This window comes from Ctenopharyngodon idella, chromosome 13, assembly GCF_019924925.1.
Source record: "Ctenopharyngodon idella isolate HZGC_01 chromosome 13, HZGC01, whole genome shotgun sequence".
Taxonomy (NCBI): Eukaryota; Metazoa; Chordata; class Actinopteri; order Cypriniformes; family Xenocyprididae; genus Ctenopharyngodon; species Ctenopharyngodon idella.
Window position 1 is genome coordinate 25,919,787 of NC_067232.1, and position 14,258 is coordinate 25,934,044.

Here is a 14,258-nt window from a genome sequence, read left to right on the forward strand (position 1 = left end):
TTGCAAGTAGTTTCAAAGCAGCTTTGCATGTAGATAATGGATGCATTGAGTTTGAGTATAGCAAACAAAGCACTTCAGTCAAAAAATCACAAAATGTGTGCTGGATTGCTTTTGGTATTCCTATTAAAATATGGAAGCAAATGCAACCAAACAAGAATCATCTTTACACTGCAAAGAAGCGTCATATATACTGTGTAAATTAATTCTGCATTTGCCCAGAAATTAAAAGTGCACAAATAACATTTTTAAATACTAAAATATGGATCTAAAAACATGAAACTGTGCAAAATAAATATTAAAAATAAAAAAAGTAAATAAAGTTTAAGGCGGCTCTGATGCGTCATCATTTGACACAGGAGTAAAGCAGCATCAGAGCCGCCTCAGGTGCGTCAGAGCTGCGTGTTTTATTCCTGCTTTTATGCTGCATTGGGTCTTTACTCTGAATGTGGAGCAGAGCAGCTGAGTAAAGGCGCTGCAAGAGTCAAATAAGATCCTTCTGGATAAACTGAAATCACTTCTGAAAAAAAAAAAAATGAGTTGCAGTCTATCCAGTCGGATCTTATTTGATTCTTAAAGGATTTGTGATTTATCCCATTTGGATTGCTTCCAATTATAATAGAAATACCAATAGAAATCCGCGAGGATTCATTCGACTAGGGAAGGAGCGCAGAAAACCCTTATACAACAAGTTTTACTTAAAGGCACATTGCTGGATTTGCCTGCTCGTGTGAAATGCAGTAACTGTTGTTGTTGTAAACGCTTAGCGGTGACTGAGAGGTTGTAGGTTTGAACCAGCTGACTAGGACTGAACCTGTAATAAGTGGGCTGTATGTGGTTTTGGTAAATGACTAATTAGTGAGTGTGTGAGGGCACTTGTTCGCCCCCTTCATTCTTCATGGCGAAGCGGGTTTCGGCAGCGCGGCGCTTTTACGCGCAGCTCATTGAGCAGCATCGTAGCGGCTCCGTCTTCATGACTCTATCGGTCTCCACTCGGACTCATGCTCGGGATACGTGGGAATATCACCGCGTGGAAGTGATTTGACGAGGATTTTCACAGCGCAATGGCATCTGGTCGTCCGTAGTGGCGCCGAGCGCGCGAGCTCACAGCCGCCGAATGTTCACCGACGAGTGGGACTCCATCGACTGGGAGGTCAGTCCGGTGAACGAGAGCGGTTTATGATTCGAAATATGACGTGAATGCTTCTGTTTAATCGAATTGCGCTGTAATAAGTGCGATGCTCAGGGAAACAGTGAGTGATGATGATAAGATGCGTGTTTGAAGGTGTGCGTGGACAATCGAAGTGTTCAGATGTTTTGCATTAGACGACTTTAATCCGGATTCACTTGACTCGTGCGTGAAGATGAGATAGTGGGTGTTTGTGCGCGTGAAGACGAAAGTGATTTTCGTGCTTCACTACTAAATGAAAGTGCAGCTGTTCTTGTGATGCTTTAAACTTCACGCTTTAAAGGTGAAATTGTTGCATTGCCGTTTAAATGTTGTTTATTGTTTAGCTGTGCTGTGCATGCGAGCTTGTGAAAGAAAGCGTGTGTGTGTGTGTGTGTGTGTGTGTGTGTGAGAGAGAGAGAGCTGATGCAGTCACCACACCCGCAGTCCGCAGTGTCTGAGAAAAAGAGGCTTTCAAACCGTTTGCGACACATATTTATATCCCAACCTCTTTATGAACGCGAGTATCGTGGTAAATTGCCGGTGCTTCCTGCTGGAATTGGGTTTCTGAACCTGTTGCTCTGTTTCATCACAGCAGCTCGAGAGCTGCAGATGTTCTAGTGTAGATCACTGATGTTCCAGTGCCAGTTCTCCATGAACAGAGTAAATGTTCTCATTCTTGAGGGATTTCATCTTGTTAAATGAAAAAGATTTTTGTGCTTTATTTCTGTACAGTTGATCTAAATCAATGCCAGTCACTGCTGGTGAATTGCACTAATCTTATCTGGGATTCTAGCAGCCTTTAAACATCTTATGATGTGATTTATATATCATGTGTTTTTATAGGCACTGTGGTTTACTGTATTTTATTTGTTGTTCCCATATCTTGCAGCCATGTTTGTTTCTGACCAGCTAAAATAATTTTCTTTCTTTTTCTTTCTTTCTTTCTTTCTTTCACAAAATTACTCTGGAAAATTGTCTGTTTTTGGGTTTCTGAACCTGTTGCTTTTATCCCAGATAGGGCTGTCACGATATCAGATTTTTCACACCACGGTTATCATGGCCAAAATAATTCACAATATCGATATATCGCGATATCTATAGAAACCTTGAAGAAAATGACAATGTTATCAGTCAAATTCATCTTTACTTTATTTTGTCTTTTTCATTTTTTTTTTTTTTTTTTTAAGCCAATGAATCACACCATTGCATACAACTACACTTAAGGGTAATCAGATACTGATAAACAACTGATAAACACAAGGCACAATTATTTTTATTTTTTGCATACTGTCTTTAGCAAATTTTTATGAAGGAAGACATGCATTTAGTTTATCTGATTTCAAGCTGGAGTAAAAAACACTGCCTGAATGTATCCCAAAGAACTGAAAAGACTTTCTGATGTACATTTTATAACCATGCTGTGTGATTTTATTTAGAGGCAGGAATTACATTATTTTTATAGTATTCTATACAGTGATAAAGGATGTAGATTAGCATAGCATTATAAATATACATTATCCTTACGAAAATAACCAAGATGGCTTGAACACAGACAAACCATATACTGTCAAAACGGTGTCTTAATTCTCCATGTTAAATCATTCAAAATGTGTCTATCTGCATTTTAAATGCTTATTTCACACGGATTACATATGTAGCCTATTTCTTTTCATTTCGAATTGTTTTGTTTAAAAGTAGGCCTAGACATTTCAAGCTTTCTATAGATATATTTCTCATGTCTATGAGGCAAGTAGCCTATACGCTGAGTTTCGGTTCATTTATCACGTGCAAGTGATCGCGCTGGCGCCTCCATTATATTATCTGCTATATTTGCTTCTTATTTATTAAATTCGGGCAATTGGTTGATGAAACACTGATTAAAATTAAGATACAATTTATAAAAAACGAAAATCACTTTAACTAAAGGCTTTCTACAAAACAAAACTCATGTCTGACCCACTCCATGTCTCCCGATATATTGCGCATCTTATGATGTAGCTATCCTATCTTACTCGTGCTGTTCACTTTTCATAATCAACGTAGATGAAATAAAAAAATAACATTATAATATTTAAAGATAAATATGAAACTAAAAACGTTTTCGCTCACATGCTCTGCTGTGTAGAGAATCTCCTCCGTCTTATCAGACGACATGATTTTGCACGGCAGTAGCAGCTGCGCGCGCTGCATCTTCTTCTGTTTTATGTCAGATGGCAGCATTAAGGTGCAATACCGCCTCCTATTGTTCTTTGGGATGTCAACCAGGTACTGGCGCTGGGTTATTTACGTGTCATATATCATGTGTATTATTCATTTTAAATATTACGGTTATCGCGATATATCGTCACACCCTTAATTAACACGATATCGATTTTTCATGTTTTGAATATCACGGTTATTGTCAATACCGGTATATCGCGACACCCCTAACCCAGATGTTTTTTTGTTTTGTTTTGTTTTTGTTTTTTTTCCCCATACACTCTAAAAAACACTCAGTTAAAAATAACCCAATTTGCGTTTTTCAACCCAAGGGCTGGGTAAATACAGGACAGAACACATGTTGGGTTAATTTTACCTGGCAAATTGGGTTGTTTATTTAACCCAGAATAATGGGTTAATTCATTTTTAATATAACACTAGCTTTTATATTTCTTTTTTTTTTTTTTACTTCATACATGAATTAATGTTTGGCTTACGGATTGACTTACAACCTCTAAACCTTTTTAAATACTCCACACAACCACTGGTTTGCATAATTCCTTTATTTTATAGTATAGCATATTTTATAACGTTTTTAACACTTTGGTATTGCCTGCATTTAAGCTCGTTTAACAAATATATGAATAGTACTTTAAGTGTAATTGGCCAGTCTCTATTGTCCTGTTTCCACCGTAATGCCGCTGGATCTCATGCTTGAATCATGTTTAGCGGGGGAACTGCTAACTTCAGACCGCCGCCCTGCATTTCACTCGTAGCCAACAAATGCTGTGACTGACTCCATAACCTGTCCTTAAATAATCAGTGTACAATTCTGAGAACATATTTTAACATCCTAAGTATTTATATTCTGTATCTTTTTTAATAAAATCATAAAATTTTATGCAAGCATCAGGCGTTTCCATCATGCGAAAAGACCGACGCGACACTCATTTAGGTGACTCACATCACATATGTTGCTTTGCATAAAATTAAATGATATACAGAACAATAACACTTTTTTAGATAAAATAAAACATACACAAATACATGTTTTTTTTTTTACTTCCTGAAGAGGTTGCAAAAGACCCGTGATAAATAACTCAACCCCTGAGTTATTATGTCTCACTCAGAATCTGGGTAACACAAAAACTCCCCAAACATTGGAAAAATAACCCAAAAATATGACCTAAAAGTCTCAACCCAGGACTTGGGTAGAAAAAATAACCCAAAGATTTTTTAGAGTGTATTCTCCACAAAACAGACTAAAATGTTTTTGTATTCTTGTAAATGTTTTTGTGCTATTTATATAAAATCAAACCAAATCTGGTAATTCTTCCATTGCTCAAACTTGATTTTATATATAGCAAACAATATTTATTGAGACAATTTATTGGTCATATTAAGATTATTTGATCATATTATCAGAGCATTAATATTCTAAAGGAGTAATAATCTGATTATTAAATATATAGAGCTGATTAATTGACAGTGCAGACTAAATACAAAAAACAAGAAATTAAGAAAGAGAACTGCAAGAAAAGAAAGAGTAGAATTTGATTATTTTTATGGGATGTGCTGCTGTCTATGTGCTGGATATTTCCATAGCCCTGGTGTGTGTGAATGTCTTTATCAGAATGATAAATCAGAAAGTAATGGTCATGTAAATGTGCCGGTTACAATGGATTCACTGTAGTTGAGATGCTGATGCACAATGCTGGAGCTCAACATACAGCTCTGACATTTGGAAGGTAAATAATTGAAAGAGGTCATACACCCTTTGCAATGCAGCCATTTTGTATTAGTCTGGTTTAAAGGAGATGTAATGAAAGGAGAACAGCTGCTCTGGGGTCTGCTGATGTCTTGAAGGTTGTTTAATGCACATTCAGCTGTGTCTTTCACCTTGACGTCACTCCACCGGTCGGCCGGTTAGACACCTGCTCGAAGGAAACGCCTATTGATTTTACTTTCCTAGTTATTCATTGTGTTATATGCCTGACAGAACAGAGTCTAGGCAGAGATTACAATCTTACAGCGTATTTCTAGAAGCCAATGATTAGTGCTTCTGTTTTATTAGAATTTCGCTAAAAGTAAATGTCTAGACATACAGTCCTCCAGCTTAGAAAACCTGCTGAAATATAGAGCTATAATGAAACCCTAATGCCATGTTTACTAAAGGAAACTGTGCAGGAATATCTGTTTATTTATGGTTGGTATGATTGCTGTATATGAGTCGAGTCAATTTTAACGCTTTTTTTAAGTACACGTTGTTTCAAAGCAGCTTTACAGAAAATCATGTTAATGTTTATAATATCTTAATGCCTTATAGTCACATTTAGCTGATAATATAGCTTAGTTACATTTTGCATCGATTCAAACTATCAAGAAGTTGAGATTTGCTATAGATATAGCTTTACATGAATATACTGTATGTATGCAGATAAAGTTAGATATATTTATATCGCTGGGTGATAATATAGTTTACATTTTTAAGTTAGATATAACTTATGTCTATATATATCTATATATAACATATAATTTGTAAATTATATCATATATATCAATAACGTGACAGGTAATTTTTTTTGTCCTTAATTATAATAAATATGATATCCAAAGTATGTAAGGTAGTACAACTAGATCTCTTTTATTGAAAAAATTCAAAAGGTTTTAATTAGATTTTGCTACATATAAAGGTATTTTAAAGATTTTAAAGTGTCAAAAAGTCATTCGGTTTAACCGTCCAAAGGCCAATACAGCCATTTCATTTGTGATTAAAATATCTTAAAATGTAATAAATGTATATATTTTTTATTCTGGCATGATTTTATTACATCATATATTAATATAGTGCAAAATGGTATTAAAATTATGTGTAGAAGTCGTTGCTTTGTTCTGAGAAAGAATGTCCGGTAAAAGAAAATTTCATTGATGTCGCTCGGAGTAACCAATATAAAGGGACCATTTTGGATCAAGTTATGCGGTCAGTATCATGTGACAGGATGTGACATCATTCTGACACCTGCAAAGGACCACATGGTCATGAAGCAAAGTAACTAACTCTCTTCTAACTATTTGAAAAATTCATGTTTTCACTTGCTCATACGCATGTCCCGAAACGTCGGGTCATTCGGTACAACCACTATAAAGCATGGAAAATATTGTAATATTTTAAAAACTTGTACTAAACATAAAATGTTTGATTGTCCTTTTGCTAGGTAGCTAGCTATCAGCCTGTTAGCTTTGTTTGAAAATATTGTCATTCGGTATAACCAAAAATGTCATTCAGTAAAACCGAAATTTTGGTTAAACCGAATGACTTTTTTGGTGACAAATTTTGTCCATCTTGTAAAAAATGACAAAAGCAGTATTAATTGATTATAAAAACCACATAATCTCATTGTTAACACTTAATAAAACTTTATTTTTAATTTTATACTTTATTAATTATATCTCCATTATGTTTCTTTACATTTTTAAAAGCCTTATTTGTCAATGACCCAATCATATTATATAACTTTATATATACAGCTGGACGATAATAGTTAGATTTTTTGACAATCAGACAGCCATGATTTTCTATACATTTATATACTGTATTGCTTTACTTGAGTGTATGTATGCAGATAAATTTAGATTGTCAAATTTTGCATATATTGTTGGGTGACAATATAGTATTTTACAATACCTGTGTAGGGTATAAGTTAGATATAAGTTATATCCAACTTTATATATACAGTACAGCTGGGTGATATTAGTTACATTTTTCTATGAAATTATGGTCAAGGCAGTTGAGATTTGCTATATAGTGTATCTATTGCTTTAAGTGAGTGGGAGTGTACTGTATGTATGTGGCTATAATTGTATAATTCATTATTCATCATTAATCTGTTATTTGGTGATATTAAAGACTATGAAATGTATATGAGGACCTGAATAGTTAGAAATGCCCTCCTCTTCTGATATATATATATATATGTATTTATGTGTTTAATTGAGGCTGTTCATGGCTTGAGTCATGAACTATTTTTATTTTTTTACATCTCAGAACCTTATTATTAACCCTGTTTTAGTCCATGTTTCTTTATAAGCTTTGTGACACAAAGGCAATTTGGTTTGTTCGCCCACAGACGGGAATGAATGGTGTTTAGCATCAGGACTTTTGTTAAACAGCTTTTTTGGACGTCAAACGCGAGCGGAAGCTGTTGAAATTCTGGGATCTATTCTTTTGAGTCATGAGTCATTTTCTTTGCTGTGTAAGAGAGAGAAAGTGTGATTTGATTGTGGTGGAGAATGCAGTGAACAAGAAGCAGTGAATAACGTTTAGTTGATATATTGGTGCATTACATGAGCGCAGTACTGCATTACTGCACCATTATCATTGTGTGGCAGCAATTCAGGAGCAGGACAGGACAGGACAGCGGCCAGATACCATCCCACTTCACTTCTCTTGGGACGTTATCTCACTGTGCCACGCTGACAAGGACTTAGTACTTGAGCTGCACGATATTAGAAGAACTGATGATATTTCATTTTTCTGTGATATTGAGATATTAAAATATGCAGGAATAATGACTTGAATAGCTCTATTAGCAAAGAATGCTTCATTTTTTGGGGTGATTTTGTTGGGAAGTTCATTTGCATAGAAAATGAAATATAATAATAATGAAATAAAATTATTTTTTACTTTGAAGACATTTTTAATGGCAAAGTCCTTTTAGTGCTGAACAATTTAGGAGCGTCACTGTAAAAGAAAAAAAAAATTCCTTGAAGTTGTAAATAAAACAGATTATTGGAGTTAAACTATTTTAGTTTTTCTACTTCAAAATGTCATTTTTAATTAAATGTGTGTGTTTTTGTGAAATTTACTAGCAGTTTCTGAGTGACATTTTTTTCTACACCAGTGCATTAGGTATTAAACTACCTAAACTTTCAGTTCTGAATATTACAGTGTTTCATAATTCTCTTTGATCTCAAAACATCAAAGTAAATTTAATTTTAAATAGCTTTACTGGGTTTAATTCTAGGGTTAGTTGTAGTTTAAGACCTAATGCACTGAAAAAAAAAGAGTAAATTTAACAAAGAAATGGCACAATGAAACTGAAATGGTAATTTCATGGGAAATGTACTCCAAATGTACTCCATGTTAAGCACAGGTGATCTAAAAAGTGTATTTTCTTTAAATGTTTTATACTTATTATGGTTCTGAAAGCTTCATTCTGTCCAGCGCTGTGTTTAATTTCAAGCTTCTCACATCCCTTGTATTTCATTGCGGACAGCCGTTTGCTAATAAATTGTGTTTAAATGCTGATTGTTTTTGCTCTGAATAATCAGTTCTGACTAAACTGCCTCCCATTCATTTGATCCATCACTTATTTTCCGCCACCCATCGCTGTAGTCAGCAGATCGATCGTGTTCGAGCACCTTTCTCTTGACAAAACGCAGATACGTATGTTCGTCTTCTACCAATTACGTTACTTCAACCTTTTGTCATTCGAATGAGTGATGCTTCTCTGCTGAGAATCTCACATATTAACGCACTAGTTGGTTTAATGTCTACTTGACTTTGTTGAACGTATGAGAGACTGAAAGAAGGGGGTTTGTTTCTGTACTGACGCAAACATCACTGATGATGATTGTTGTTTTTTAGGTATTATGCTGAACATTCAAACTGATGTTTGTGATGCTTTCAGTGTTCATATATATTCTGCTGTGTCACTTTAATTTTTAGGATCACTTTGAGTGTCATTGACTACCTAAAGAGTAGTTGTTTATTTTATATTAGTAATTTTTTCAGCATTTTTTTGTTTTTGTTTTAATTTTATTTTATTTTCAGATACTTTGACACATCAGTTAGAGACCTAAAGAGCTAAAGACCTAAAGAGTCTTTTATTTTATTTTATTTTCATTTTTTTATTTATCAGATACTTTGACATGTCAGTTTAATGTTTAGAGTCCTTTTATTTATTTCTATTTTTATTCTTTTATTTTATTTTTATTTTTATTTTTATTTTTTATTTTTTTATTTATGTTAGTATACAACCCAAATTCTGGAAATGTTGGGACGTTTTTTTAAATTTGAATAAAATGAAAACTAAAAGACTTTCAAATCACATGAGCCAATATTTTATTCACAATAGAACATAGATAACATAACAAATATTTAAACTGAGAAATTTTACACTTTTATCCACTAAATGAGCTCATCTTAAATTTGATGCCTGCTACAGGTCTCTAAAAAGTTGGCACGGGGGCAACAAATGGCTGAAAAAGCACAAAATTCTGAAAAGATTCAGCTGGGAGAACATCTAGCAACTAATTAAGTTAATTGATATCAGGTCTGTAACATGATTAGCTATAAAAGAGATGTCTTAGAGAGGCAGAGTCTTTCAGAAGTAAAGATGGGCAGAGCTGTGAAAGAGTGCGTAAAAAGATTGTGGAATACTTTAAAAACAATGTTCCTCAAAACGCAAAGGCTTTGCAAATCTCATCATCTACAGTGCATAACATCATCAAAAGATTCAGAGAAACTGGAGAAATCTCTGTGCATAAGGGACAAGGCTGAAGACCTTTATTGGATGCCCGTGGTCTTCGGGCCCTCAGACGACACTGCATCACTCATCGGCATGATTGTGACAATGACATTACTAAATGGGCCCAGGAATACTTCCAGAAACCACTGTCGGTAAACACAATCCGCCGTGCCATCTGCAGATGCCAACTAAAGCTCTATCATGCAAAAAGGAAGCCATATGTGAACATGGTCCAGAAGCGCCGTCGTGTCCTGTGGGCCAAGGCTCATTTAAAATGGACTGTTTCAAAGTGGAAAAGTGTTCTATGGTCAGACGAGTCCAAATTTGACATTCTTGTTAGAAATCACGGACGCCGTGTCCTCCGGGCTAAAGAGGAGGGAGACCTTCCAGCGTGTTATCAGCGTTCAGTTCAAATGCCAGCATCTCTGATGGTATGGGGGTGCATAAGTGCATACAGTATGGGCAGCTTGCATGTTTTGGAAGGCACTATGAAAGATGAAAGGTATATAAAGGTTTCCAGATGACATCTATTTCAGGGAAGGCCTTGTGTATTTCAGCAGGACAATGCAAAACCACATACTGCAGCTGTTACAACAGCATGGCTTCGTCGTAGAAGAGTCCGGGTGCTGAATTGGCCTGCCTGCAGTCCAGATCTTTCACCTATAGAGAAAAATACGTCAAAGACAACCACAAACTCTTCAGCAACTGGAAACCTATATCAGGCAAGAATGGGACCAAATTTCAACACCAAAACTTCAGAACTCATAACCTCGATGCCCAGACGTCTTCAAACTGTTTTGAAAAGAAGAGGAGATGCTACACCATGGTAAACATGCCCCCGTCCCAACTATTTTGAGACCTGCAGCAGGCATCAAATTTGAAATGAGCTCATTTTGTGCATAAAATTGTAAAATTTCTCAGTTTAAACATTTATGTTATCTATGTTCTATTGTGAATAAAATATTGGCTCATGTGATTTGAAAGTCTTTTAGTTTTCATTTTATTCAAATTTAAAAAACGTCCCAACATTTCCGGAATTCGGGTTGTATATATTTTTAGTATTTTTTAAATATGTTTATTTTATTTTAGGGTTTTTTTGTATTTTATTTTATTTTCAGATACTTCGCACGTCAATTTAGTGTCAATTTGTGCAAGTCGTTAGTAGTTTGACGACCTAAAGAGTCCTTTATTTTATTTTATTATGTTTTGTTTTATTTTATTTAGCAGTAGGGGTAAATAGGGATCACTTTTAGTAAGTCATTGACTACCTAAAGAGTACTTTTTCTCTATTTTATTTCCACATATTTTCTGGTTTGTCAGTTTAACATTTTGGGTCACTTTGAGTAAGTCATTGCTGGTTTGACTACCTAAAGAGTCCTTTGTTTATATATATTTTAATTTGTGGTTAGGGAGCTGTTTAATATGAGGGGTAATGTACAATCAGTTGATCATTATTACAAAATAAACTCGTTCAGGGTGAAATAAGACCCCTGTACGCCCTCTCAGGGTTTATTTTGCACTAAAGACCGACAGACTGCACGTTATCTCCAAGTCAAACTGAATCAATCACCAATGACAGTAAGGAAGTAATTTTAGGCAGATGTCGCCATATATCACTTTTGTGGTTTCTCTCTATTAAAAGAGCCCTCTCACTCCTCTGATGGGATGGGCAATATTTTTCTGCTCAATGTGAACCACAGTGGATTTGACCTATTGACCTCTGAGCTGCTGACCTTTTGACCCTATTTTGTTAAATTTCCTCCGAATCGGTCAGAACTGGTTCTAGGGTCCGTAGATATTCAGGTTTTAGCGCAGACATTATTTTGTAGTTCGATGCACACTGTACACTCAATGTCTTTGACATGCCGGGCGTTTTTTTTTTTCATTTTGTTTGGAAATCATCATGCCATTACAATTTGTGCTTCTGATTCAGTTTGCAAAGACATCAAGTCAATTTTATTTGTGTAGCATTTTTCACAATACATATTGTTTCAAACAGTTTTACATGTTAATGTTTATAATACCTTGATGTCTTATAGTCCACATTGAACAGTTTAGAGCTGGGCGATAGTATAGTTTACATTTGGCAACAATTTGACAAAGATTTGCTGTGTAGTAAATATTGATTTATGTGAGTGTACTGCATGCATTTATTTATATGTATTTAATTTTATTCCATTTATCTATTTTTTTTATATAATTATTTTATATTATTTTTATTTACATTTTAAAGATTATTTTTACATATTTTAAAATGTTTAAAACTTTAAAAAAAAATAATTGTTGTTGTTATTAGTATTATATTTGATCTGCTTTTTATATAATTTAAAAAATTTTATTTACATATTCGTTTTTATATTTTTTTTACATGTTTTTAAAAATAATGTAAAGCATTATTATTATTATATTTTTGTCTATTTTATATACATGCATTTATTATGTATTTTATATTCAATTAATCTGTATTTTTATATAATTTTTATTTACATTTTTAAGATTTTTTTTTTACATATTTTAACATTTAAAAAATTAAAAATAATGTTATTATTATTATTATTAAATTTTTATTTTAGATGTATTTTTATATAATTTTATATTTTTTATTTACACACACATATATATATATATATATATATATACATATTTTTAAAAATAATGTAAAGCATTATTATATTTTATTTTATCTGTATTATATATAATTTCTTATATTTTTTATTTACATATACATTTTGTTTTTATATAATTTTAACATTTAAAAAAAAATAATAATAATGTAAAGCATTTATTATTATTATTGTTGTTGTTGTTATAATTGTTGTTGTCCACACAGAGTTTTTTCTAATTTCTTTAGTTTTCTGCACAACAGAGTTTAATTAAGCTTCCACATTGTTGCTGAATGAAAACACATTATACATCAGACTTGATGCCAATAGTCCAATATCTTGCTTGTTAGTGAGACTAGAATAGTCTGTACAGAGCAGAAAAACAGTTTAAAGTAATTAAATTTCATTATAAGGACTCAAATTACCAGGCACATGGAAAAAACCAGCTGATGAAAAACTCGTGGCCTCAGCGTCCGTGTGCTCGTGTGTATCTGAGAGGCTTTTCTTATGGACTGTTGCATAATTAGAGCAGTAAAACTGATGGATTGTTGCTCTTTGTATTCTCTTATGGATGATAAGGATTCTGGGTAAATGACTACTGTGTAATTTTGTTATAAAATGAAAAGCAGCACCCAGAGTCCTTCTCTTATGGGTGTTTCATTTGCATTATGGCATTTTTCTTCTTGTGTGGTTGGTTCATCTGTGAAGCTGATAATGTTGGCGGTTTGGAGGCCAGTCCCTTCTCTGTGAGCCGGTCTCAGGATGAAGGGTTTGGGATCATTAAAAGACACTCTGCATGTGGGTCGTTTAAGGATGAATTTCACGAAAACCTGTCTAGGTTGTTGATTTTGTGGTAGCAGCCTATTTGTGGCAAAGCCTTTAATTTATGCTGTTTTAAAGAAGAAAAACAGTAATGAGAATCATCATTGAGAATAATTAAAATTAAGGTGTTTTCACACCTGTAGATCGATTGTTCTGAAACAGGGACTTAATTTGTTACAGTGTTGCATTTTCTTCTTGGTTCGGTTTGCTTTCACAAGGCAATATTTCAAAGCATACCAAAATGTGTTTATGCAAATCACATGCGTATACAACTGTCCTCTTATTGGCCAGAGTTTCCTCTGCGTCATCCATTAAAATGATTGATAAGTTAGCTCCGTGGGCTAAGCATATTGTGGCTTGTTTAGTACCTACTGTCGAGACACAGGCAAACACTATACGAATGTAGCCGTCATTCCCGCTGTTAAATTATGTACTATATTCGTACTAATTCAAGCGCGATCTCCCAGCGCTGTCTAATAGATTTGTCGAGACACATGCAAACACTGTATGAATGTTATAATGTAGCTAGAGAGGGAATCAAGGCTTCATTGGGACAGCGTTCCTGCACGGAGAAGCGCGATTACACAGTGTTTTAAGATGAAGAGGCGCTCTTTGGTTTTTAACTACAGTAACTAATGTGCTCACTCACAGAATCAAACACTGCTGCATTTTATATAACACATTTCCCGTTATGAAATATGATATCGTTTGGTCCATTGGGTCGGATTGCTTTCACACCACAAGCGAACCACCTCGTTCAGCTGATCTCGGAGCGATTGTTTTTTGGTCCGAGCGTGATTGCCGTGTTCACATATGCCTAAACGAACCGAGCCAAGGGAGAAAACGCACCAGGTTCCGAAACAAACACTCAGGTGTGAACACCCTAAGGGGGGAAAACTCAAATACAATGAAAAAGAAAAGTAAAAAAAATAGTGC

The 14,258-nt window shown here is 34.3% G+C and overlaps 1 protein-coding gene across 2 annotated transcripts in view; it reads left to right on the plus strand.

Annotated features, from left to right (window-relative positions):
• Positions 1–14,258, plus strand: part of LOC127525418 (adhesion G protein-coupled receptor A3) — a 154,580-nt gene that overhangs the window by 107,057 nt on the left and 33,265 nt on the right. The gene's annotated exons all lie outside the window — the stretch shown is intronic.